This window comes from Sinocyclocheilus anshuiensis, unplaced genomic scaffold, assembly GCF_001515605.1.
Source record: "Sinocyclocheilus anshuiensis isolate Anshui unplaced genomic scaffold, SAMN03320099.WGS_v1.1 scaffold1014, whole genome shotgun sequence".
Taxonomy (NCBI): domain Eukaryota; kingdom Metazoa; phylum Chordata; class Actinopteri; order Cypriniformes; family Cyprinidae; genus Sinocyclocheilus; species Sinocyclocheilus anshuiensis.
Genome location: NW_015540943.1, coordinates 630,889 through 631,088, shown reverse-complemented (window position 1 = coordinate 631,088; position 200 = coordinate 630,889). Strand labels below are relative to the sequence as shown.

Sequence of the window (200 nt, the reverse complement as noted above, 5' to 3'; positions counted from 1 at the left end):
GGAGTCCCATGGAGGAGCTCCGGAAGGATAAAAGGAGGAGTGACTACAGTGTTGGACGAGAGAGGACCAGGCCTATACATTTTATGTTGTTGTTTTATTATATTTTTATGCAGCAGTCGTCCGTGAGGGGTTGCCACTTTTACTTTCGTTTTATGTTTGTTTATTTATTAAAGTTTTATGTTTAAATGTTCGCCGGTTCC

At 40.5% G+C, this 200-nt stretch overlaps 1 protein-coding gene across 1 annotated transcript in view; it reads right to left on the bottom strand.

The window, feature by feature from the left end:
- Positions 1-200, bottom strand: part of LOC107689721 (proton myo-inositol cotransporter-like) — a 56,515-nt gene that overhangs the window by 4,811 nt on the left and 51,504 nt on the right. The window lies entirely within an intron of this gene.